This window comes from Macaca thibetana, chromosome 16, assembly GCF_024542745.1.
Source record: "Macaca thibetana thibetana isolate TM-01 chromosome 16, ASM2454274v1, whole genome shotgun sequence".
NCBI classification, from domain to species: domain Eukaryota; kingdom Metazoa; phylum Chordata; class Mammalia; order Primates; family Cercopithecidae; genus Macaca; species Macaca thibetana.
The window spans coordinates 24,052,641-24,079,123 of record NC_065593.1 but is presented as its reverse complement, the minus strand read 5'-3'; the positions used below and the strand labels follow the sequence as shown (position 1 = coordinate 24,079,123).

General features: G+C 44.2%; 1 protein-coding gene and 1 pseudogene across 1 annotated transcript in view; one reads left to right on the top strand and one right to left on the bottom strand.

Moving 5' to 3' along the window:
• The window catches only part of TP53I13 (tumor protein p53 inducible protein 13), a 343,577-nt gene that overhangs the window by 227,656 nt on the left and 89,438 nt on the right, over positions 1-26,483 (bottom strand). The window lies entirely within an intron of this gene.
• LOC126938279 (60S ribosomal protein L35a-like) lies at positions 14,023-14,373 on the top strand (annotated as a pseudogene).

Here is a 26,483-nt window from a genome sequence, read left to right as displayed (position 1 = left end):
TAATAAAACCAATATATTTTTTTCTGTTTCATCAAGGATATTCTTTTTTTTTTTTTTTTTTTTTTTAAAGACAGAGTTTTGTTCTTGTCACCCAGGCTAAAGTGCAATGGCGCAATCTCAGCTCACTGCAATCTCAGCTCACTGCAACCTCCACCTCGTGGGTTCAAGCAATTGTCCTGCCTCAGCCTCCCAAGTAGCTGGGATTATAGGCAGCCGCCACCATGCCCAGCTAATTTTTGTATTTTTAGTAGAAACGGGGTTTCACCATGTTGGCCAAGCTGGTCTCAAACTCCTAACCTCAAGTGATCTGCCTGCCTTGGCCTCCTGAAGTGCTGAGATTACAAGTGTGAGCCACCGCACCTGGCCAAGCATGGACATTTTTAAGACAGAGGTTGCAGTGAACCGACATGGTGCCATTGCACTCCAGTCTGGGCAACAGAGTGAGACTCTGCCTCAAAAAAAAAAAAAAAAAAAAAAAAAAAAAAAAAGAAAAGTCCATGCTCATGCTCCTCTAGACTAATTAAATCAGAACATCTAGGGTCCTTGGCATTGGTATTTTTAACAGCTCCCTAGGTAATTGTAATGTGCAGTTGAACTTGAGAACTACTATTCTAGACTTTTTTCCAGGAACATGTATCTACTCATGGACAGGACATCAGAAAATGGAGGACCACCTCCCACCACTGTGAAAAATTAAACATAAAGAAAGAGAACTGATAAGTCCTCCAAGTAAGAATAGAAAAAGGGTTATTGGTGGCTTTAAAATCTTTATATGGCCGGGCGTGGTGGCTCAAGCCTGTAATCCCAGCACTTTGGGAGGCCGAGATGGGCGGATCACGAGGTCAGGAGATCGAGACCATCCTGGGTAACACAGTGAAACCCCGTCTCTACTAAAAATACAAAAACTTAGCCGGGCGAGGTGGCAGGCGCCTGTAGTCCCAGCTACTCGGGAGGCTGAGGCAGGAGAATGGTGTGAACCCGGGAGGCGGAGCTTGCAGTGAGCTGAGATCCGGCCATTGCACTCCAGCCTGGGTGACAGAGCGAGACTCCGTCTCAAAAAAAAAAAAAAAAAAAAAAAAAAAAAAAACTTTATATTCTTTAACCTAGTAATTCTGCTTTGGAAAATTTATCCTAAGAAAAATAATTTTAACAGGAGAAGGAAAAAATATATTTGTGAAGATGCATTATCTTTATAATAGTGAAAACAGGTTTTTAAGCAAGGGTGTTAAATAGTAATAACTATTTCTCAGATGGGTGTGAGGATTAAATTAGATGATACATGCAAATTACTTATTGTTCTGCAAAGCACAAAGTACATGCTTAATAAAAGGTGGCCGGCTGGGCCAGATGCAGTGGTTCATGCTTATAATCCCAGGACTTTGGGAGGCCGAGGTAAACAAATCACTTGAACACAGGTGTTCAAGGCCAGCCTGGGTAACATGAAGAAACCCTGTCTCTACAAAAAAAAATTAGCCAGGTGTGGTAACATGTACCTGTAGTCTCAGCTACTTCGGAGGCTAAGGTAGGAAGATTTTAGCTTAGGAATTTGAGGCTGCAATGAGCTATGATTTTACCATTGCACTTCAGTCCGGGCAACGAGTGAGAGGCTGTCTTAAAACAAACAAACAAACAACAACAACAACAACAAAAAACGCTGGCTGGCCAGTCTAAACTGGTGCTCACACCTATGGTCAGCAACATAGTGAGATCTCATCTGTACAAAAAATTTAAAAATTAGGCCAGGAGTGGTGGCTCATGCCTGTAATTTCAGCACTTTGGGAGTCTGAGGTGGGCAGATTTTTTGAGTTTAGGAGTTAGAGACCAGTCTGACCAACATGGTGAAACTCCTTCTTTATGAAAAAAATACAAAAATTAGCCAGGTGTGGTGGTATGCGCCTGTAGTCTCAGTTACTCAGGAGGCTGAGGTGGGAGGACTGCTTGAATCCAGGAGGCGGAGGTTGCAGTGAGCCGAGATAACGCCCCTGTACTCTAGCCTGGGTGACATAGCCAGATCCTGTCTCAAAAATAAATAAATAAGTTAAATTAAATTAAATTTAAATTTAAATTAAATAAGAATTAAAAATTTTAAAGTTAGGCCGGGCACGGTGGTTCACGCCTGTAATCCCAGCACTTTGGGAGGCCGAGGCGGGTGGATCACGAGGTCAGGAGATCGAGACCATCCTGGCTAACACGGTGACACCCCGTCTCTACTAAAAATACAAAAAAATTAGCTGGGTGTGGTGGCGGGCGCCTGTAGTCCCAGCTTCTAGGGAGGCTGAGGCAGGAGAATGGCGTGAACCTGGGAGGTGGCAGAGCTTGCAGTGAGCTGAGATCGCGCCACTGCACTCCAGCCTGGGTGACAGTGCGAGACTCCGTCTCAAAAAAAAAAAAAAATTAAAAAAATCAATCACGGTGGCTCAAGCCTGTAATCCCAGCACTTTGGGAGGCCGAGACGGGCGGATCACGAGGTCAGGAGATCGAGACCATCCTGGCTAACACGGTGAAACCCCGTCTCTACTAAAAAAATACAAAAAAAAAAACTAGCCAGGCGCGGTGGCGGGCGCCTGTAGTCCCAGCTACTCGGGAGGCTGAGGCAGGAGAATGGCGTGAACCCGGGAGGCGGAGCTTGCAGTGAGCTGAGATCCGGCCACTGCACTCCAGCCTGGGCGGCAGAGCGAGACTCCGTCTCAAAAAAAAAAAAAAATTAATCAGGCATAGTGGTGTGCCCCTGTAATCCTAGCTACTCTGGAGGCTAAGGTGGGAGGATCACTTAAGCTTAGGAGTTTGGGGCTGCAGTGAGCTATGATTTTGCCATTGTATTTCAGCCTGGACAAAAGAGGAGGACCCTGTCTCTGAAAAAAAAAAAAAAAGGTGGCTGGGGTGTAGAGATGGACAGTAGGAAGGCAAAGGTAGAAGAGGACAAGTTATGAGGCCACTGAAGTAAGCAAGAGTTCATGGTGGCATGGATTAATGGCTGGAAGATGGAATAAACAAATGACATATACAGTTGACCCTCCATATCTGTGGGTTCTGCATCCGTGGATTCAACTAACTGTGAATGGAAATTTTTTTAATGGATAAATGCATCTGTACTGAACATGTACAGAATTTTTTTTCTTGTCATTACTCTGTAAACAATGCTTGTAAATAGCAATTTTTTACATAGCATTTACATTGTATTATATGTAATCTAAAGATAATTTAAAGTATATGGGAGGATATGTGTAGGCTATATGCAAATACTGTGCCATTTTGTATGGAGGACTTGCGCATCCATGGATTTTGGTATCCAAGGGGTACCTGGAATTAGTCCCCCACAGATATCAAGGAACATGGTATATACTTTATCTTTGCTGATGGATTTATTAGGGAATGGAGGTTGAGGAAAAGAAAAGCATCAAGGATGACTGTGGCTTTTAGTAACTAAGTGGAGGTAGTGTCATTTACTAAGAAGAGGAAAGCTAATGGAAGACCAGGCTTGAAAGAAAATAAAGATTAATAGAGAAGGCTGGGCACAGTGGCTCGCGCCTGTAATCCCAACACTTCGGGATGCTGAGATGGGCAGATCACTTGAGGTCAGGAGTTTGAGACCAGTCTGGCCAACATAGTGAAACCTCGTCTCTACTAAAAGTACAGAAATTAGCCGGGCGTGGTGGCGCATTCGCCTGTAATCCCAGCTACTTGGGAGGCTGAGGCAGGAGAATCGCTTGAACCCAGAAGGCAGAGGTTACAGTGAGCCAAGATCATGCCACTGCACTCCAGCCTGGGTGACAGAGCGAGACTGCGTCTCAGAACAAATAAATAAATAAATAGGTGGGCACGGTGGCTCACACCACTGATGGATTGAGACCTTGTCTCAAAAAACAAACCAAAGCACAATAAAACAGGCTGAGCACAGTGACTTACGCCTATAATCCCAGCTTTTTAGGAGGCTGAGGACGGTGGATCATTTGAGATCAGGAGTTTGAGACCAGCCTGGCCAACCCGGTGAAACCTCGTCTCTACTAAAAATACAAAAAAATCAGCTGGGCTTGGTGGTGCATGTCTGTAATCCCACTTACTTGGGAGGCCGATGCAGGAGAATGGCTTGAACAGGGAAGTGGAGGTTGAGGTAAGCCAAGATTGCACCACTGCACTCCAGCCTGCGTAACAGAGTGAGTCTGTCTCAAAAAAAAAAAAAAAAAAAAAAGAAAGAAAGAAAGAAAAAAAGATTAATAGAGAAGAAAAGAGTGTCCAAGATTACCCTCAAGGAGCAACAGTATGCTAGATATTTGTTGTGGTTTTAAAATATGTCCACAGACATTTTTGATACTCCTCCCTTTAAGTGACTGAGTTTAATCCCACTCCTCTTGAGTGTGGGCTTGCTTGTAATACAAAGTGACTTGCTTGTAATACAAAGAATACAGCAGAAGTGACGGTGTTTGAGTTCAGAGACTGGGTCATAAAAGGGATAGCAGCTTCCAATCTTTATTTTCTACATTGCCTTCACAGTCATCAACGCCAGACCCAAATAATAGTAGGTAATTTTTCAGTTGTTAGCTTCTAAGACAGACAGAGAAAAGTTTACTACGTAACAGACTTTGAAAATGCCGTAACTCTTCCTCCTGTATAGTATGACTATTTTCTTCTCTGCCTGGCAAATTCCTTCTCAATCTTTTAGCATAGCTCAAATGTCACTTCCTCTCTGACTGTGCCAGCATTACTTTACCCTTCTCTGGGCTTCCAAAAACATTTTGCTTATATCCCTTTTATGATACTTACTATATTATACTACTCAGCTTAACAATGTTTATTTAAGACCTACCTATATCACATTTTTTAAAACCACTTTTTACTTCTTCATTTCCAGTTTTTGCATAAAACAAGCATAGTACTATATGGGAAGTCAGAGATTCATTTTATCTATCTTAGCAAATATGAAGAGTATTTTAATGTACCACTTAAAACATCTGTGTTTAAATTTGAATCTAAGTTTGGGTGAAAGCAAAGTATAGAAAATGGAGGCCGGACGCGGTGGCTCACGCCTGTAATCCCAGCACTTTGGGAGGCTGAGGCGGGTGGATCATGAGGTCAGGAGATTGAGACCATCCTGGTTAACACGGTGAAACCCCGTCTCTACTAAAAATACAAAAACTTAGCCGGACGCGGTGGTGGGCGCCTGCGGTCCCAGCTACTCAGGAGGCTGAGGCAGGAGAACGGCGTGAACCCGGGAGGCAGAGCTTGCAGTGAGCCAAGATTACGCCACTGCACTCCAGCCTGGGTGACAGAGCAGGACTCCATCTCAAAAAAATAAGAAAAGAAAAGGGAAAGAAATCCTTTATCTGTTGCAACAATTGAATTGACTTTGGGATATAGTGATTTCCATTTTATTAAGAGGAAATTATTTTTGAATAGATTTTTTAAACCTGTATTTAAGACATGGCCCTTTATTTTTCTTTTTGATGGTTTTCAAATAAAGTGTGAAGTGGAGTGATGGCATGTTAAGAGTCTCAAGAATTCCAAAAATCACAGTTTAAAACTGTATCTTTGTATATAGCTAGTTGCAATGCAGACTTGTATTAAGAAACATGGTTACAGCCAGGTGTGGTGGCTCACACCTGTAATCCCAGCACTTTGGGAGGTTGAGGTGGGCGGATCACTTGAGGTCAGGAGTTTGAAACCAGCCTGGCCAACATGGTGGAACCCTATCTCTACTAAAAATACAAAAATTAGCTGGCATGGTGGTGCGTGCCTATAATCCCAGCTGCTCAGGAGGCTGAGGCAGGAGAATCTCTTGAACCTGGGAGGCGGAGTTTGCAGTGAGCTGAAATTGCACTACTGCACTCCAGCCTGGGTGACAGAGTGAGACTCCATCTTAAAAAAAAAAGAAAGAAACATGGTTACTATGTTTTTGTATACCAGAACTTATCTGTATTAGGACTGTATGTTACAAATGATAGAAAAGCCAACCAGAACTGATTTAACAGCAGCAACAACAACAACAACAACAACAACAAAGAGTTTATTATTGCTCATATGCCAGTCAAACAGTTTCTTGCTTCTTCTTGGAAGAAACTTGATCCAGGGTTCAAATGACATCTTCTTTCTTGGTGATGACTCTGTTTCTGGTCTGGCTTTCCTTTCATGGTGCCAAGCTGGCTGCTAATAGGTCCTGAAGTTATGTACTTCCATCCAGTAGAAAAGAGACTCAATTTTCCTGATAGCTGGAAAAAAGTTCCAAAAACTTAATCTTATTAGCATTGAATATCCTTAGTTGGGTCATATGATTACATTCCTGTTCCTGAACCAATCTGGGAGTGAGAGGAGTTAAAGGAATATGAGATATAGTGATTGGCTTAGTTGTCATCCAAGAGTTGCACGTGTAGAGGAGGAAAGTGAAAGAGAAAGGGAGATGTATTTCGTCAACCATTACTTTAAAATACGCCTTCCATGGGAGAAATGCCATAATCATCAACCACAATACTTATGGAGCTCCTAATTTTATAAACAGCTTGAAGATCATTAGACTGATTCCGACTGTGTCTCTTTGCTACAAGGAAATTTATTTATTTATTTATTTATTTATTTATTTATTTATTTGAGATAGGGTCTCACTCTGTCACCCAGGCTGGAGTGCAGTGATGCAATCATAGCCTCAAGGGATTCCCCCACCACAGTCTTCAGTAGCTGGAACTACTCAGAACTAGAATATTAGGAGTGGAGCTGGAGCTGGCCTTGAGAACCGTACTCTGGTTTACAAGGAAGTTTATTAAGAAAAAAATATTGGGAGGCTGAAGCAGGCCTCCCAAACACGTGAGGTCAGGAGTTTGAGACCAGCCTGGACAATATGGCGAAACCCCATCTCTACCAAAAAAACACAAAAATTGGGCCGGGCGCGGTGGCTCACGCCTGTAATCTCAGCACTTTAGGAGGCCGAAGTGGGCCGATCACGAGGTCAGGAGATAGAGATCATCCTGGCTAACATGGTGAAACCCCGTCTTTACAAAAAAAAAAACAAAAAATTAGCTGGACATGATGGCAGGCACCTGTAGTCCCAGCTACTCGGGAGGCTGAGGCAGGAGAATCGCTTAAACCCGGGAGGCGGAGGTTGCAGTGAGCTGAGAGTGCCATTGCACTCCAGCCTGGGCGACAGAATGAGACTCCATCTCAAACAAAACAAAACAAAACAAAAACAAAACAAAAATTATGCCTGTAATGCCAGCACTTTGGGAGGCCGAGGCAGGTGGATCATGAGGTCAGGAGTTCAAGACCAGCCTGGCCAAGTTGGTGAAGCCCTGTCTCTACTAAAAATACAAAAATTAGCCAGGCACGGTGGCAGGCGCCTGTAATCCCAGCTACTCAGGAGGCTGAGCAGGAGAACTGCTTGAACCTGGGAGGCAGAGGTTGCAGTGAGCCGAGATTGTGCCATTGCACTCCAACCTGGGTGACAAGAGCAAAACTCTGTCTCAAAAAAACAAAAAACAAAAAAAGAAGAAAAGAAAGAGGACTAGGTGCTGTAGCTCATGCCTGTACCAGCACTTTGGGAGGCCAAGGCAGGAGAATCACTTGAGTCCAGGAGTTAGACCAATCTGGGCAACACAGGGAGACCCCATCACTACAAAATAAAAATGAGCTGAGTGTGGTGGCCCATGCCTGTAGTCCCAGGCACTTGAAGATCACTTGAGCCAGGGAGGTTGAGGTTACAATGCACTGTGATGGTGCCAGTGACCTCCAGCCTGGGCAACGGAGTGAGAACTTGTCTCAAACAAACAAACAAACAAACAAACAGAGGCCAGGCGCAGTGGCTCATGCCTGTAATCCCAGCATTTTGGGAGGCCAAGGCATGGGGATCACCTGAGGTCAGGATCAGCCTGGCCAACATGGTCAAACCAGCCTGGCTAAGTGAGACCAGGCTGGACGACATGGCGAAACCCCATCTCTGCTAAAAATACAAAAATTAGCCTGTCATGGTGGCACCTGCCTATAGTCCCAGCTACTCCGGAGGCTGAGGCACAAAAATCTGGGCTTGAACCCGGGAGGTGGAGGTTGCAGTAAGCCGAGATTGCGCCACTGCACTCCAGCTTGGGCAACAGAGTGAGATTCCATCTCAAAAAAAAAAAAAAAAAAAAAAAAAAAAAAATTCAAATCAAACTTTAACACTTTAACAGTTTAACAGATCTGGGCCAACAATGTCATCCTCCCCATAAAATCCTTCTAAGTTCTAGGCCGGGCGTGGTGGCTCATGCCTGTAATCCCAAGGTGCTTAAAAAATACTTCTAGGCTGGGCGCGGTGGCTCACGCCTGTAATCCCAGCACTTTGGGAGGCTGAGACGGGCGGATCACGAGGTCAGGAGATCGAGACCATCCTGGCTAACACGGTGAAACCCCGTCTCTACTAAAAATACAAAAATTAGCCGGGCGCGGTGGCGGGTGCCTGTAGTCCCAGCTACTCGGGAGGCTGAGGCAGGAGAATGGCATGAACCCGGGAGGCGGAGCTTGCAGTGAGTGGAGATCGCGCCACTGTACTCCAGCCTGGGCGACAGAGCGAGACTCCGTCTAAAACAAACAAACAAACAAAACAAAAAAAACTTCTAAATTCCAGTAATCCCAGCTACTCAGGAGGATGAAGCAGGAAAATCACTTGAACCCAGGAGGCGGAGATTGGGGTGAGCTGAGATCGCGCCATTGCGCTCCAGCCTGGGCAGCCTTAAGGAAATCACTAAACCTTTTGAAACTTTCTGTAAAATGAGGATGCTTAATTACCTCATCTCTAACACTATTAGCAAAATAAACATTAATTTTAAAATTTAATTTTTTTTTTTTTTTTTTTTTTTTTTTGTGATGGAGTTTCGCTCTTGTTGCCCAGGCTGGAGTGCAATGGTGTGATCTCAGCTCACCGCAACCTCTGCCTCCCGGGTTCAAGCGATTCTCCTGCCTCAGCCTCCTGAATAGCTGGGATTGCAGGCATGCGTCACCACCCCAGGCTAATTTTTTTGTATTTTTAGTAGAGACAGGGTTTCTCCATGTTGGTCAGGCTGGTGTGGAACTCTCAACCTCAGGTGATCCACTTACCTCTGCTTCCCAAAGAGCTGGGATTACAGGTGTGAGCCACCGCGCCTGGTCAATTTAATGTTTCTTATATCACATACACTCATTTCAGACAAAAGCTGTGAAACAAAACAATAGAATGGTACTTTCTGTGTCTTATATACTTACTTTATAGATTACTGCACCTTCTAATATACACTAGGCATTAATTTTGTCTTACGTAACATACATGTTTCCCTATGCATTCCCTCATGTCCCCTGCATCCTGGGGATGAGAGATTATGTCATCATTCCTCAGATGCATTTTCAACCACTACACTTTGCAGTCCACGCTTTCCTCATCTTATCTTTTATCTCTCCTGATCATTGTTTTGTACTGACTTCCAAGACATGCCTCCACATTTGTTGCAAACTTTGATAATCTGGCTTTTTTTTCAACCTAGCATCTGTCATCTTCTAGGTTGTGTAACTTTATTCATGTGGATGAGCCACCTAAGATTCTGTCCTCAACATTTTTTTGGCTTATACCATCCCATTATTTTCACCCTTCTAACAATCTGAAATTCCTTATCGTTCCTTCTAGCTCTTTCATTTCCCCACTCCTAATACTCCGGTTCTTTAAGATTATGGAGCTATATATGTCACATTTTTAAAGACAGAGTCTTGCTCCATCACCCAGACTGAAGTGCAGTGGCGTGATCAGGGTTCACTGCAGCCTCCACCTCCCAGGTGTAAGTGATTCTCCCCCCTCTGCCTCTGGGGTAGCTAAGACTACAGGCACACACCACCACACCTGGCCATCAATCCCCCTCCTGCTTTTCTTTCCTTTTCTATGATGCAGTCCTCCATGGTCCATGAAACTCTACTCACAATTCCTGTCTGAGAAAAGTAGGCTGGGGTGGCCATGCTGTAAGTTATATAATTGTTAGGGAAACAGGAATATCAGAGAGCAAGGTTGACACCATTTTAAAATAAACTCCATCTAAAAGCTAGCAAGGCACATTCCTCACCAGTTTATGACCCATGGTCACAAGATGTTTACAGCTAAGAAAGCAGCTTGATAATGCCTGCAAGGACAAACTCCTGCAGCCACAGAATGTCCAGATGTCCCGATATCGCATAACAATATATGCTTTTAAGATGATTATAGTTATGCTTTGATGTACTTACGCACTAAAATGCCAAGGATAACTTTCTTTAAATCAACAAAGTAATAAATGTTGTCATGCTGTCAGCCTACCCGCATGTAGGCATAGCTTAGCTTTTACATAGATAAGACCTTTATATAAGAAGAGTTTAAAACAAAGAGGCTGGGCACAGTAGCTCATACCTGTAATCCCAGCACTTTGGGAGGCTGAGGTAGGCACATCACCTGAGGTCGGGAGTTTGAGACCAGCCTGACCAACATGGAGAAACCCTGTCTCTACTAAAAATAGAAAATTAGCCGAGCTATTTTCTATTAGCAGGTGAAAATACAGGCATGGTATATTTCTACAGGCATGGTGGCGCATGCCTGTAATCCCAGCTACTCAGGAGGCTGAAGCAGGAGAATCGCTTGAACCCGGGAGGCGGAGGTTGCGGTGAGCTGAGATCACCCCATTGCACTCCAGCCTGGGCAACAAGAGTGAAACTCTGTCTCAAAAACAAAACAAAACAAAGACAGTGCTCATTCCTTCGCTTGCTTTCTAACGATGCCCTACTCTGTAACTGAGTAGCTTTCTATAAACTATCTCTTCTTGCTGCACTCTGTGACTCACCTTGAATTCCTTTCTGCATGAGATCCAAGAACCCCTCTTTTGGAGTCTGGGTTGGGACGTTTTTCTGGCACCATCATTGTGTTACCCTGGTTGTGGCTGACTAGATCAGAAATCTATAAAATAGCAGAAGATAAACATTTATAGGCTAAACACAAGGGGAGACCAGAAGTCTTTAAAGTGGTCCATATTGGATGAATCTAACTGATTCAATCAAGTCCTCTTTTGGGGGAATTTGGATGCACGACACAGAAAAATTAATACAAACAGGGAAAAGTAGTAAGTATGTGCAAAAGAGGAGAGAGAGAAACTAAACAGTAAGAAGCTGAGTTATGAATATGGGAGAATTCCTGGAAAAAGGAGCAAATGAGCATTTACTTCTGAGAGGGTAGAAGCAAACCAGATGATTAGAGCTGACATTGGGGTGAACTTATATTCAATAGAATAGAACTTCTATTGCATCCTATTCTAGGCATTTTTTCATTTCTCCCCAATGCCTGCCTGTGGCGCAAGTTTCCTGGGCTTCCTCCCTTACATTTCAGTGTCATTATCTTCTACCTCAGCCTTTGTGATAACCTGAACTAAGGGCGTCTCTGCTTCTTGCCAACTGAAGAGACTAATTCCCTATCCAGTAGTTTATCAGTTCATTTCTTCTCTTGCCAGCACTGTCAACTCTCTCTTCCTTGTCCTTCTATTGCAACTACCTCATAAGCCTCCAATTCCAGATGAATCTATCCCTCAATCTCCTCTACTACTTCATCTGAGCTACTGAAATTTAGTAGGAAAAAAATAACATAACTTTTTGGATTCATACTACCATAAACATATCTGTTCTCATCTCGATACTTCATGGCAAGCAGCAATTCTTACATTTTCCTATTCATTTTTGATTTCCCATTTCCTGAAAAAGTATTCTAAATATTCACCACTCTACTCAATTCCCCTACCTCTCCCACATACTTTCTTCCAGCAAAACTTTATCTTCTTCTTCATAAAGAAAGTAGAGGGCTGGGTGCAGTGGCTCATGCCTGTAGTCTCAGCACTTTGGGAGGCCACAGCAGGAAGATCGCTTGAGCCCAGGAAGATTGCTTGAGAGCAGCCTGGCCAACTTAGTGAGACCCTGTCTCTATAAAAAATAGCCAGGTTGGCCAGGCGCGGTGGCTCAAGCCTGTAATCCCAGCACTTTGGGAGGCTGAGACGGGCGGATCACGAGGTCAGGAGATCGAGACCATCCTGGCTAACACGGTGAAACCCCGTCTCTACTAAAAAATACAAAAAAAACTAGCCGGGCGAGGTGGCAGGCGCCTGTAGTCCCAGCTACTCAGGAGGCTGAGGCAGGAGAATGGGGTGAACCCGGGAGGCGGAGCTTGCAGTAAGCTGAGATCGCGCCACTGTACTCCAGCCTGGACGACAGAGCGAGACTGCGTCTCAAAAAAAAAAAAAAAAAAAAAAAAAAAAAAAATTTGCCAGGTGCAGTGGCGCTTGTAGTCCCAGCTATTCTGGAAGCCAAGGTCGGAGAATTGCTTGAGCCCCAGGATGTCTTGTATCCTGAGACTAGAATCACTACAGTTAGCCCAGATCACGCCACTGCACTTCAGCCTGGGTGACACAGTGAGACCTTCTCTAAAAAAAAAGAAAAAGAAGGAAAGAAAGAAAGAAAGAAAGAAAGAAAGAAAAAGAAAGAAAAAAAGAAAGAAAGAAAGAAAGAAAGAAAGAAAGAAAGAAAGAGAAAGAAAGACCATTAGACTCTAAGTTTTTTTTATTTGTGGCAGAGTTTTGCTCTGTTGCCCAGGCTGGAATGCAGTGGCACAATCTCTACTCACTGCAACCTCCGCCTCCCAGGTTTGAGCGATTCTCCTGCCTCAGCCTCCTGAGTAGCTGGAATTACATGCACACGCCAACATGCCTGGCTAATTTTTTGTACTTTTAGTAGAGACAGGGTTTCACCATGTTGGCCAGGCTGGTCTCTAACTCCTGACCTCAACTGATCTGCCTGCCTTGGCCTCCCAAAGTGCTGGGATTACAAGCGCGAACCACTATGCCTGGCCAGACTCTAAGTTCTGAGAGAGCAAGCGCCTTGTCTTATTCATCTCTAAATCTCTAGCACTAGGCTTAGGGCTTGACACATAAATGTTGCCCAATAAACATTTGCTGGATGAATAACTTGTTACATCAGTCAGGGATTCCCTCAACTTCTTGCCCTGCCTCTGAACAAATTACCTCTGTCTTACCAGCAGCCTCCATCTTTCTCCCCAGTCTCAAAGGAAAAAGAGTCCTGCCTGCTCTCCAAGCCTATCCACAGGTGCTCTAGAACACATCCTGGTTTGTATTCCAGGCATTGTCTCTCCATCCATTTTGAATCTTCTATCTGTCCTCCACCTCCCCTACCCACCCTTCTCTCCTCTCCACTCTCTTCCCTTCCCCATCCTACCACCCTCCCACTCTACTTTTCTGCCACGGCTCTTTCTGGTCTCTATTCTTTTCCATTGATCTATTTGTCTGTTCTCTCAGCAATACTACACTGTCTCAATTACCGTAGCTTTATAGTAAGTCTTGAAGTCAGGTAATATCAGTCCTCTGACTTTGTCAGTCTTCTAACTTTGCCTTCTCCTTCAGTATTGTGTTGACTATAGAATTAGTTTGTTGATATCCACACAATCATTTGCTGGAATTTTGATTGGGATTATATTGAAATCTATAGATCAAGCTGTGAAGAACTGATGTCTTATTGAGTTTTCCTACCTACAATCATTGAATATCTCCATTTATTTGGTTCTTCTTTGATTTTTTAAAATCAGAGTTTTTAATTTTCCTCCTAGATCTTAAACGTATTTTGTTAGATTTACATCAAAATATAGGCCAGGTGCGATGGTGTATGCCTATAATCCCAGCACTTTGGTAGGCCAAGGCAGGTGGATTGCTTGAGGTTAGGTGTTGGAGACCAGCCTGACAAACATGGTGAAACCCTGTCTCTACTAAAAATACAAAAAAAAAAAATTAGCCAGGTGTGGTGGCAGGTGCTTGTCATCCCAGCTACTCAGGTGACTGAGGCAGAAGAATCACTTGATCCCAGGAGGCGGAGATTGTAGTGAGCCAAGATTGTACCACTGAACTCCAGCCTGGGCAGCAGAGCAAGACTCTGTCTCAAAATAAAAAAAAAAAAGATTTATATCAAAATATTTCATTTTGTTTTTTCCCGCCATCTTGGATCCTGCTGGGAACAAATCTTCTAAAAGAAAATATGTCTGGAAGGCTGTGGTCCAAGGCCATTTTTGCTGGCTATAAGCAGAGTCTCCGGAACCAAAGAGAGCATACAGCTTTTCTTAAAATTGAAGGTGTTTATGCCCGAGATGAAATAGAATTCTATTTGGGCAAGAGATGTGCTTATGTATACAAAGCAAAGAACAACAAAGTGACTCCTGGCGGCAAACCAAACCAAACAAGAGTAATCTGGGGAAAGGTAACTCGGGCCCACAGAAACAGTGGCATGGTTCATGCCAAATTCTGAAGCAATCTTCCTGCTAAGGCTATTGGACACAGAATCCAAGTGATGCTGTACCCTCATGCTGTACCCCTCAAGGATTTAAACTAATGAAAAGTCAATGAATAAAAGTGGATTTGTGCTCTTGTAAAAAAACATTTCAGGCCGGGCTTGGTGGCTCACACCTGTAATCCCAGCACTTTGGGAGGCCAGGGCGGTGAAACCCTGTCTCTACTAAAAATACAAAATTAGCTGGGTGTGGTGGTGCATGCCTGTAATCCCAGCTACTTGGCAGGCTGAGGCAGGAGAATCGCTTGAGCTCAGGAGACAGAGGTTGCAGTGAGCTGAGATCGTGCCAATGCACTCCAGCTTGGGCAATAAGACTGAAACTCCATATGAGAGAAAAACATCATTTTGGAGGGTGCCTAATGTAAATGAAATTGTGTTTTCTTTCCTTCTTTTTTTTTTCTGAGACGGAGTCTTGCTCTGTTGCCAGGCTGGAGTGCAGTGGTGTGATCTCGGTTCACTGCAACCTCCACCTCCTGAGTTCAAGCAGTTCTCCTGCCTCAGCCTCCCAAGTAGCTGGGACTACAGGTGCATGCCACCATGCCCAGCTAATTTTTTTGTGTTCTAGTAGAGACAGGGTTTCACCATGTTGGCCAGGATGGTCTCGATCTTCTGACCTTGTGATCTGCTCACCTCAGCCTCCCAAAGTGCTGGGATTACAGGTGTCAGCCATGGCGCCCAGCCTGCACTTGCTTTTAATTTCAAATTCCACTTGTTCATTGCTGATATATAGGAAAGCCATTGGCTTTTTTTTTTTTTTTTTTTTTTTTTTTGAGACAGTGTCACTATGTTGCCCAGGCTGGAATGCAGGGGCTATTCATAGGTGTGATCATCATGCACTGCACCCTTTTTTTTTTTTTTTTTGAGATGGGGGTCTCACTCTGTTGCCCAGGCTGGAATGCAGTGGTGTAATCTCAGTTCACTGCAACCTTCGCCTCCCAGGCTCAGGTGATCCTCCCGCTTTAGTCTCCCAAGAAGCTGGGACTATAGGCTCATACTACCACATCCAGCTAGTTTTCATATATTTTGTAGAGACGGGATTTCACTGTGTTGCCCAGGTTGGTCTCAAACTCCTGGACTCAAGTGATCTGTGCTCCTCAGCCTCCCGAAGTGCTGGGATTACAGGCATGAGCCACCGCATGGAGCCTACTGCAGCCTTGAACTCCTGGGCTCAAGTGATCCTCCTGCCTCTGCCTCCCATGTAGCTGTGACTACAGGCTCGTGCCACCGCAACTGGCTGACTTTTGTATACTAACCTTGCATCCTGCAACTATCATCACTTGCTATAATTGCTTATTAGTTCCAAGTGTTTTTTTTTTGTCGTCATTTATTTCCAGTTTTCTACATAATCATGTCATCTGTGACAAAGATGATTTTATTTCATCCTTCCCTTTACTATGTTTTAATTAGGTTGTCTTTTTTATTATTGAGTTTTAAGACTCTTTAGATATTTTAAATATAAATCCCTTTTAAGATATATGATTTGCATGGCCGGGTGCAGTGGCTCATGCCTGTAATCCCAGCACTTTGGAAGGCTGAGGTGGGCGGATCACCTGAGGCCAGGAATTTGAGACCAGCCTGGCCAACATGAGGAAACCCTATCTCTACTAAAGATACAAAAATTAGCCGAGTGTGGTAGTGCATGATTGTAATTCCAGTTACTCAGGTGGCTGAGGAGAATCACCTGAACTGGGGAGGTGGAGGTTGCAGTGAGCTGAGATTGCACCACTGCACTCCAGCCTGGGCAACAGGGTAAGACTCTGTCTCAAAAAAAAAAAAAAATGTGATTTGCAGATATTTTCTCCTATTTTGAGAGGTGTCTTTATTTTCCAGAGGCCTTTCATTGAAGAACAAAAGTTTTTAATTTTGATGAAATTCACTTTATTTATTTTGCTGCTTTGTGCTTTTAGGTTCATATCTAAGAAGATTTTAACTAACTCAAGTTCCTAAAGACGTATTTCTATATTTTCTTCTAAGATTTTTATTGTTTTAGTTGCCCTAGCACCATTTGTTGGAAAGATTTTTCTTTTCCCCATTGAATTATCTTGGCACATTTGTTGAAAAGCAATTGACTATAAATGCGAGAGTTTATTTCTGTACTTATAAGAACTGATCATACTTTTTCTTTTTTTTTTTTTTTTTTGAGACAGTCTCGAGACAGTCTCACTCTGTCATTCAGGCTGGAGTGCAGCAGCGTGATCTCAGCTCACTGCAACCTCTCCCTCCCAGGTTCAAGTGATTCTTCTTGCTTCAGCCTCCCAAGTAGCTGGGATTACAGGTACCTGTCACTACACCTAGCTAATTTTTGTATTTTTGGTAGAGATGGGGTTTTGCCATGTTGGCAGGGCTGTTCTCAAACTCCTGACCTCAGGTGATCCATCCGTCTCGGCCTCCCAAAGTGCTGGGATTACAGGTGCAAGCCACTGTGCCCGGCCCATACTTATTCTTAAGAAGCAGCTCAGGAACCTTTCCAACTTCCCTTTCTTCCGATTACGAACCGACTTAGGTGCTCCTTATGTTCTGCTCCATGGCACCCAGTGCTTACCTGTATTATAGCACTCCATTATCATGGCATGGTTGCTGCTTATTGTCTACTTAACTATGAAACTGCAAATTCTTCAAAGGATTTGCCTTGTCCACCTTTGAATCCTCCCAATCTATCACAGGTCTAGTCATTAACAAAGTTGTTTTTTGTTTGTTTGTTTGTTTGTTTCAAAACATAGTTTCACTCTGTTGCCCAGGTTAGAGTGCAGGGGCACGATCTTGACTTACTGCAACTTCTACCTCCCAGGTTCAAGTGATTCTTGTGCCTCAGCCTCCTTAGTAGCTGGGATATAGGTGCGCAACACTACACCCAGTTAATTTTTGTATTTTTAGTAGAGACGGGGTCTTACCATGTTGGCCAGGCTGGTCTCAAACTACTGACCTCAAGCAATCTGCCCTCCTCTACTTCCCAAACTGTTGGGATTATAGGCGTGAGCCACTGAACCTGGCCCTCATGTCTATTGAATTTAAAAATAAATTTTAGCTGGGCATGGTGGCTCACGCCTACAATCTCAGCACTTTGGGAGGCTGAGATGGGCAGATCGCTTGAGTCAGGAGTTCGAGACCAGCCTGAGTAATATGGCGAAATCCCATCTCTACAAAAAAATTAGCCAGGGATGGTGGCACATTCCTGTAGTCCCAGAGACTCCCAGATTCTTGGGAAGCTGAGGTGGGAGGATTGCTTGGGCCCAGGAGGTCGAGGCTGCAGTGAATCGTGATTGTGCCACTGCACTCCAGCCTTGGGGGACAGAGTAAGATCTTATTTCAAAAAAAAAAAAAAAAAAAGGAAAGAAAAATATAAGTTATATAGCATATCTTTATTTTATAATTTTATAAATACTTTATAAAATATTTGATATCAAATATTCAAGTAAGAATGCAATCTGTTATTATTCATATGAAATAATATAGACCACTTCATGACAATCTTCTAGAATTATAGGAATTGCTAATCAACTAACGTCAATAAACAATAATTTATTGAGCATTTACTATGTAAAACCTAATGTGCTAGGTGCTGAATAGAATATTAGTTTTAAATTTATATAGCAGTACCTGCTATCAAGAAACTTACAGACTAAGTTAGAAAATAAGAGAATAGGCCGGGCGCGGTGGCTCAAGCCTGTAATCCCAGCACTTTCGGAGGCCGAGACGGGCGGATCACGAGGTCAGGAGTTCGAGACCATCCTGGCTAACACAGTGAAACCCCGTCTCTACTAAAAAATACAAAAAACTAGCTGGGCGAGGTGGTGGGCGCCTGTAGTCCCGGCTACTCGGGAGGCTGAGGCAGGAGAATGGCGTAAAAACCCGGGAGGCGGAGCTTGCAGTGAGCCGAGATCCGGCCACTGCACTCCACCCTGGGCGACACAGCGAGACTCCGTCTCAAAAAAAAAAAAAAGAAAAGAAAATAAGAGAATAATCCAGTGCAGTCGTGATAAGAATAAGACATCTTTTATTTCTAGCCTTACCGTGACTCTCTCATTCATGGCTTCCTCTGCCTTCTTTGATCTTTAAGGAGGAAAATAAAATATCTAGGAGGTAAATCTGAAACACAACCAGCTTCTCAGGGGGGTTCTCTGAAGTAGATATGAACTGTTTGTTGTTAGTTTGTTTTTTGAGAGAGTCTCTCTCTGTCTCCCAAGCTGGAGTAGAGCCGCACAATCACAGCTCACTGCAACCTCCACCTCCCAGGTTCAAGCAATTCTCGTGCCACAGCCTCCAGAGTAGCTGAGATTACAGGCCTGCACCACCACTCCCAGCTAATTTTTGTACTTCTTTTTTTTCTTTTTGCGATGGAGTCTCACTCTGTCACCCTGGCTGGAGTGCAGTGACGCAGTCTCAGCTCACTGCAACCTCCGCCTTCTGGATTCAAGCGATTCTCCTGACTTGGTCTCCCAAGTAGCTGGGATTACAGGCACCTGCCACCACACCTCGCTAATTTTTTTGTATTTTTAGTAGATACAGGGTTTCACCATGTTGGCCAGGCTGGTTTCGAACTCCTGACCTCAAGTGATCCACCCGCCTCTGCCTCCCAAAGTGCTGGGATTACAGGCATGAGTCACTGTCCCAGGCCTAATTTTTGTATTTTTAGTGGAGACGGGTTTTGCTATGTTGGCCAGACTGGTCTTGAACTCCTAGACTCAAGCGATCTACCTGCCTCGGCCTCCCAAAGTGCTGGGATTATAGGCGTGAGCCACTGTGCCCAGCCATGAACTTTTTTTTTTTTTTTTTTTTTGAGACGGAGTCTCGCTCTGTCGCCCAGGCTGGAGTGCAGTGGCCGGATCTCAGCTCACTGCAAGCTCCGCCTCCCGGGTTCACGCCATTCTCCGGCCTCAGCCTCCCGAGTAGCTGGGACTACAGGCGCCCGCCACCTCGCCCGGCTAGTTTTTTGTATTTCTTAATAGAGACGGGGTTTCACCGTGTTAGCCAGGATGGTTTCGATCTCCTGACCTCGTGATCCGCCCGTCTCGGCCTCCCAAAGTGCTGGGATTACAGGCTTGAGCCACCGCGCCCGGCCTACCATGAACTGTTTTAAGCCACTATTTAATATCACCTCGACCCAGACCTCTGGAGCAAGCTGAAACAAGGCTAGAGCTTGTTTTGGTGAAGTTGTTTCCCAGCATTTGCTTAAGCAGGCACTAAATCTTAAAACGTCCATCTTATCCACAAAATAGGATATTTGCAAATTTTCTATTGAATAATGAATTAATATTCTGAATCCATGAAGAACTATACAAGTCAACCAGTTGTGGTGGCTCATGCCTGTAATTGTAGCACTTTGGAAGGCAGAGATGGGTGGATGGCTTGAGCCCAGGAGTTGGAGACCAGCCTGGGCAACATGACAAAACCCCATCTCTACAAAAAGTATAAAAGTTAGCTGGGCATGGTGGCATGTGCTTGGTGCCCCAGCTACTCAGGAGGCTGAGGTGGGAGGATCACTTGAGCGAGGGAGGTGGAGGCTGCAGTGAGTCTTGATCACGCCACTATACTCTAGCCTGGGTGACAGAGTGAAATCCTGTCTCAAAAAAACAAAACAAAACAAAACAAAAAACTATAATGAGATACCGTTTCACACCCATCAGGATGGCTATTACCAAAAAACAGAAAACAAGAAATATTGGTGAGGTTGTAGAGAAATTGGAACCCTCATACATTACTGGTGGGAAAGTAGAATGGTATGAGACTATGAAAAATAGTAAGGCAGCTCCTCAAAAACATAAACATAAACTAAGCTTGTTGGCTGGGCGCAGTGAGTGGCTCACACCTGTAATCCCAGCACTTTGGGAGGCTGAGGCGAACAGATGTCTTGAGGCCAGGAGTTCAAGACCAGCCTGGCCAATATGGTGAAAAAAAAAAAAAATACAACTCTACAAAAAAAAAAAACAAAAACAAAAATTAGCCAGGTGTGATGGCATGCACCTCTAATCCCAGTTACTTGGAAGGCTGAGGCAGGAGAATTGCTTGAACCCGGGAGGCAGAGGTTGCAGTAAACCGAGATTGTGCCCTGCACTCCAACCTGGGTGACAAGAGCAAGACTCCATCTCAAGAAAAACAAAACAAAATAAAAACACACAAAACTTTGATGGCCTCCACTACTTTAAAATGAAATCTAAGTTTCCTTATATGATTCCAAGCAACTACATGATTATGTCTTTGCCTATCTCTCCGATCTCATCATATGTCACTCCCCTCCTCACTCATTACCTTTGGCCACTATGGTCCCATTGTTTGTGCTGCTGTCCACTTTCCTGCCTGGAATATACTTCACTAGTGTTGAAGGTTTATTTTTGTCTTGTCTTTTAGGTCTCAGCTCATGTCATTCACTCAAAGAGGCACCCCTTTAACACAATAGTTCTCAAGTAGGGGTAATTTTGATCCCCAGAGATTTGACAATGTCTAGAAAGATTTTTTGATAGTCACAACTCTAGGGATTATTTGTTACTGGCCTGTAGCGGTTAGAGGCCACTACATGCCTCTAGGAATATTACTAAATATCCTACAGTACACAGGACAGCCTCTTGCAAGAAAGAATTATCTAGCCCAAAATGTCCATAGTGCAGAGGTCGGGAAATCCTACAAACAATACTTTAAATAACATCCTACTTAAAATGACTCTATTTCATTGACCTGTGTATTTCTTCACAATGTGAATTTATTTATTTTTGTATTTGTTGATTCTCTACTTGTTCCACTACAATATAAGTTTCTCTTTTTTTTTTTTCCAAGAAGGAATCCTGCCTCTGCTTCCCTAAGTGCTGGAATTACAGGTGTGAGCCACCATGCCCAGCCTCAATATAAGTTTCATGGCCAGGCGCGGTGGCTCAAGCCTGTAATCCCAGCACTTTGGGAGGCCGAGACGGGCGGATCACGAGGTCAGGAGATCGAGACCATCCTGGCTAACATGGTGAAACCCCGTCTCTACTAAAAATACAAAAAATTAGCCGGGCGTGGTGGTGCGTGCCTGTAGTCCCAGCTACTCGGAGGCTGAGGCAGGAGAATGGTGTGAACCCAGGAGGCGGAGCTTGCAGTGAGCCAAGATGGTGCCACTGCACTCCAGCCTGGGCGACAAAGCAAGACTCCGTCTCAAAAAAAAAAAAAAAAAAATTTCATAAAGTCAAGATTTTCATTGCTCATTTGGGGCCAGGTGCACTGACTCACGTCTAATCCCAGCACTTTGGGAGGCTGAGGTGGGAGAATCACTTGAGTCCAGGAGTTCGAGATCAGCCTGTGTAACAAAATGAGAAACCCCCAATCTCTACTAAAAACCAATAATAATAACATTAGCCTGTTGTGTGGCATGCACCTTTGGTCCCAATTGAGGCAGGAGGATTGCTTGCGTTCCAGGAGGTCGAGGCTGCAGTGAGCCATGATTGTGCCACTGCACTCCAGCCTGGGTGACAGAGTGAGACCCCGCTTCAATTAAAAAAAAAAAAAAATTCAGCAGTGTGCAGTGGCTCACGCCTGTAATCTCAGCACTTTGGGAGGCTGAGGTGGGTGGATCACCTGAGGTCAGGAGTTCGCGACCAGCCTGGGCAACATGGTGAAACCCCATTTCTACTAACAATACAAAAATTAGCTGGGTGTGGTGGTGCATGCCTGTGATCCCAGCTACTCGGGAGGCTGAGGCAGGAAAATTGCCTGAACCAGGGAGGCAGAGGTTGCAGTGAGCCCAGGTCGTGCCACTGCACTCCAGCCTGGGTAACAGACTGAGACTCCATCTAAAAAGAAAAAAAGAAAAAAAAATTGGCTTGATCACTGCTGAATGAATGAATGAATGAATGAATGAATACCATACAGCTGTAACTGCTCAACATACTTTTCCCATTCAAGCTCTCGTTTACAAGTTGATTAACTTCATTTCCCCAAAAAGCATCTATTTTTATTCATTACTTTAACCAATGTTTTTGGAGTACCAATTATGTGCCAAGCAATGAACTAGGTGCTGGGTAGATAATGGGGAACAAGAAGTAGCCCTTGGTCCCAAAGAGCTTATAAGTCAAAAGTTAATTGGGGAGGGATACACCTAATTAAAAGGCCACTTATAATTTGGGGTGCTCAAGGAGAAAACATGGTCTCTGCTCTCAAGGTGCTTATTTGTTCTGGGGGTGGCAGGGGGTGATGAAAGATGCACATAAGCAACCACAAATGCCAGAAAAGCACACAAATAAGAGAAGAAAGATCTCTACCAGTTATAGAATCAGAGAAGGCTTTGTGGAAGAGGTGCTATTTGGTTTGAGACATATAGGAAGACAGATGAGAGTTTAATAAAATAGAAGGAGGAAATGGAGAGAAGGGGAGAGGGCATTCCAGGCAGAAAGAATGGCAAGAGCCAAGGCACAGAAATGTGTGTGCCAGGAACAATAGACGTGTTTGGCTAAGGCACAGGAGACCAGTGAGAGCTTAGGCTAGAAAGAGAGACTGGGCCCAAACTGGGTCAGTTGAATAAGAATACAAATGACCCAAATCTTGCCCATATTTCCTATAATTTAGAGCAGTATTTCCCTCATGCACACAGGGAAAGGGAGGCTTAGAGAAATTTGGTGACTCAGCTAGTCATTAGTAGACCAGTGTGGCTTTGATTGTCAGGAGTTTGAAAAGGTTCCTAGCTTAGCATACTTCCCAGGAACTCAATATGACAACACCCGTAAAGGGACAGAGTTCATGATATATAGTAAAGACACTTCCTGTTCCAGTGTATGAACAAACAATGTACTGCCAGATTTTATTTTGGGGGCAGGGGAAATGGCTCAGAGAGAATACTTTTCCTTTTGTCCCAAGATATGGTAGGAATGGGTGTATACTAATGAAGGAAGGATGAGGAAGCAGGAGGGGGACCGAAGAACAGAAAGGTCAGTTTGTTTGATAAACAAGCTATGTTGAAGTATTTATTTGCAAAATTTCAGTTGCCATAGCAATTGGATGCTGCTCTTTCCACCGTTCCTCCTTTTATCCTTTGCATGGCCTTTAAAGTGGTTTCCCAGGCAGACGTAGTCCTTGCCGTTTATTTTAAAGAAGATTTTGGAACATTTCTTTCCATCTGCTTTTCCTTTTCTCTTGGTGACGTCTGGTCCAGCTATTCATCTGGGAAAAGCTGGATGGCACTGGCCATTTCAGGAGCAGGACGTTAGGATCAAAGAGACACTACCAAGACTGGTCTGAGTTGAAATGACTGGTTGCTGACTTCTAGAGCATCCCAGGATGTAAATAAGTGATAAGTGTAGGGATTAAGCAAGGTGTAGAATGGCTTTTTTTTTTTTTTTTTTTTTTTTGAGACAGAGTTTCACTCGTTGCCTAGGCTAGAGTGCAATGACGCGATCTGGGCTCACCGCAACCTCTGCCTCCCAGGCTGGGCTCTCCTGCCTCAGCCTCCCGAATAGCTGGGATTACAGGCATGCACCATCACACCCGGCGAATTTTGTATTTTTAGTAGAAATGGGGTTTCTCCATGTTGAGGCTGGTCTCGAACTCCTGACCTCAGGTTATCTGCCCGCCTCGGCCTCACAAAGTGCTGGGATTATAGGCGTGAGCCACCACGCCCGGCCTAGAATGGCTTTTTAAAAACCCATGCAGGTTATAAACAGTATAGTCAAGGTCGGGTGTGGTGGCTCATGCCTGTAATCCCAGCACTTTGGGAGACGAAGGTGGGTGGATCACTTGAGGTCAGGAGTTTGAGATCAGCCTGGCCAACATGGTGAAACCCCATCTCTACTAAAACTATGAAAATTAGACTGGGTGCGGTGGTTCATGCCTGTAATCCGAGCACTTTGGGGGGCCTAGGAGGGCAGATCACGAGGTCAGGAGATTGAGACCATCCTGGCTAATACGATGAAACCCCGTCTCTACTAAAAATACAAAAACTTAGCTGCGCGTGGTGGCATGTGCCTGTAGTCACAGTTACTTGGGAGGCTGAGGCAGGAGAATCGCTTGAGCCTAGGAGGCGGAGGTTGCAGTGAGCCGAGATTGCGCCACTGCACTCCAGCCTGGTGACAGAGTGAGACCCCATCTCAAAAAAAAAAAAAAAAAAAAAAAAATTAGCCAGGTATGGTGGCAGGCACCTGTAATCACAGCTAGTTGGGAGGCTGAGGCAGGAGAATTGCCTGAACTCAGGAGGCAGAGGTTGCAGTAGCTGACATTGTGCCACTGCACTCCAGCCTGGGAAACAGAGCAAGGCTCCATGTCAAAAAATTCCAAAAAACAAAAGACAGTATAGTTAAAATTCTCTGAACTCAGGGTGAGAATTTCCCATTGTCAGCAGAGGACAACAATGATTACGAGTATATCTTATCCCACTGAGTCCTCACAACAACTCTGTGTGCCTATCATAGCTAATGTTTACCGAGCACTTACTTTTTTGTGCCAAACACTTTTCAGACTGTGTGCCATCTCATCTAAGTCTTCACAAACACTTTTGCTGTGGATTTTTATTACCTTTATTTCAAAATGAAAGAAAAGAACATAAAGTTAATAATTATTGAACATGTGATATGTGCCAAGGCATTGTGATAAGCACTTGATACGCATTTTCCCATGATAAACCTTTGAAGTAGGTCTGCATTTTTTTTTTTTTAAGAAGGAATCTTGTCCTGTCATCCAGCGGTGCGATCTAGGCTTACTGCAACCTCCACCTCCTGGCAGTGATTCTCCTGCCTCAGCCTCCCGTGTAGCTGGGATTACAGACGCACACCACCCCACCCGGCTAATTTTTGTATTTTTAGTGGAGATGGGGTTTCGCTATGTTGGCCAGGCCAGTCTTGATCTCCTGACCTCAAGTGGTCCACTCGCCTTGGCCTCCCAAAGTGCTGGGATTACAGGTGTGAGCCACCACGCCCTGCCTGGTCTGTATTTTTTTTTTATTTTTTATTTGTTTTTAGAGACAGCATCTTGCTCTGTCACCTAGGTTAGAGTGCAGTGGTGTGATCATATCTCAATGCAGCCTCAGACTCCTGGCTCAAGCAATCCTCCTGCCTCAGCCTCTAGAGTAGCTAGGACTAGAGGCATGTGCCACCACGCCTGGCTAATGTTTTAAAATTTTGTCCTAGAGACATGGTGTCACTATGTTGTGCAGGCTGGTCTCAAACTTCTTAGCTCAGGCAATCCTTCTGCCTTGGCCTCCCAAAGTGCTGGGATTACAGGTGTGAACCATTGCACCTGGCCTGGTCTGTATTTTACTGTGCCCAGCCTAGGTCTGTATTTTATTGAGAGCAAATAGTTTGCTCAAGTCTACATAAGTAAGAAGAAGAAAAAGCAGGATTGAAAGCTAGTCTCTCTAATTACAAAGCTCATGAGCTTAAGCAGTCCAAAAATAGAAATGGAAGTTCAGAGAGTTTAAGGGACTTGCTCAAGATTACACAGCCCACAGTTGAAGAATGATATCTGAATCCAGATTTGTCTGATTCCAAAATTGAAATGCTAACATTTTCTAGTAAGAAAAATAATGAAAAATAATTTGTCCTCTGATTTGGAGCTAAGTCCGAAAGTAGAGCAATCTAACTGGGCTTTATTTCATTGTATTCTTTAGATATAGCTCCCCTGAAGTTAGTGTGTAAATCACTAGCCAGACTTTTTGATATCTGCCTACTACACTATAAACTTGCAGAACAAATGGTTCTTATTATAAACCTGTGTATCACCTAGTTAGGGGAACAAGGCATTTAAAAAGGAGAGGAGGAAGGGATGAGGCAGGCAGACACATAGGAAGAGAAGAAGAAAGTGAGGGGATAAAAATAGTAGTACAAGGGAAGAAATAAGATATAATATTCACTTTTTTTTTAGTAGACAGGGACTTGCTATGTTGCCCCGACTGGACTTGAACTCCTGGGCTCAAGCAATCTTCCTGCTTTGGCCTTGGGACTTGAGTTGGGACTACAGGTGCATGCCACTGCTGGCTGGAGTACTTACTTTTTTTTTTCTTTTTTGAGATGGAGTCTCACTCTGTCACCCAGGCTGGAGTGCAGTGACGCGATCTTGGCTCACTGCAACCTCTGCCTCCCGGTTTCAAGTAATTCTCGTGCCTCAGCCTCCTAAGTAGCTGGGACTACAGGCATGTACAACCATGGCTTTGCTAATTTTTTATTTTTAGTAGACACGGGGTTTTCCATGTTGGCCAGGCT